Genomic DNA, 1,053 nt, shown 5'->3' with positions numbered 1-1,053 from the left:
CCCTCTCTTTCTTTCACTCTATCTCTCTCCCTTTCTCTTTCTTTCATTCTTTTCTTCCACTCTCTTTCTTTATCTGCCTATTTCTGCCTACCCCTCTCTCTCTCTCTCTTTCTTTCCCTCTCTATCTCCTCTTACCTCTCTCTCTCTTTCTTTTCCTCTCTCCTCCCTTCCTTTTAATCTCTTTCACTCTGCTCTCTCTCTCTCTCTCTCTTTCTCCCTCTTCTCTATATCTGCCCCCCCTTTTTAAAAATTATTTCATCATTTTGTTCTAGCTGGGGATAGAGCATCCTCTCGGATGACAGGCATTCACTCGCTATCTTCTACATTTCCAACCGAGAGATCTTTTTATGATTCTAGCCGTCACTTTTAAGTGCAATTGTTTGTGGTCGTGTATGCGACGTGAGGGCATTTTCAACTTCCTATTCCTTATTGTGTTCATATCAGTTCCTGCCATCTGTCATGGCTGACCCCTGTTCCAATTTATTATTTCTTAAGAACGATATAAAAAAAAATGATGACCTTGAATCTTGTGGCCTGATACCAGTCACGCTACAAAACTGGGAAAACATTTACGTCAAACTTAAAAAACAAAAACAAATAACAGCCAAGACCCCATCCTACTTTATCACCATATTCGCTGTCCAATTTTCAGCAAATCCTCATTTATTAAAAAAACTGAATTTTTGCAAGCTATTTACAGCCAATCCATCTGAATGCTTTTCGGTTTCCTGGAAAGCAAGTCGGCTATTTTAATCTTTTGTAAATAATCTATAATATAAATCTCACCTGTCTGTTTAGATGTATGTATATTTGTGTGTATGTATATATGTGTGTATGTATGTATGTATGTATATTTGTATGTATGTTTGTATGTATGCATGCATGTATGTATGTTTGCATGTATGTATGTATGTATGTACGTTTGTATGTATGTATGTATGCATGTATATATGCATGTATGTATGTATGCATGTATGTATGTATGTATGCATGTATGTATGTATGTATATATGCATGTATGTATGTATATATGCATGTATGTATGTATGCATG

This window comes from Euprymna scolopes, chromosome 46 (genome assembly GCF_053919585.1).
Source record: "Euprymna scolopes isolate OS-2025 chromosome 46, ASM5391958v1, whole genome shotgun sequence".
Lineage (NCBI taxonomy): Eukaryota > Metazoa > Mollusca > Cephalopoda > Sepiida > Sepiolidae > Euprymna > Euprymna scolopes.
Note: the sequence above shows the minus strand (reverse complement) of the source record.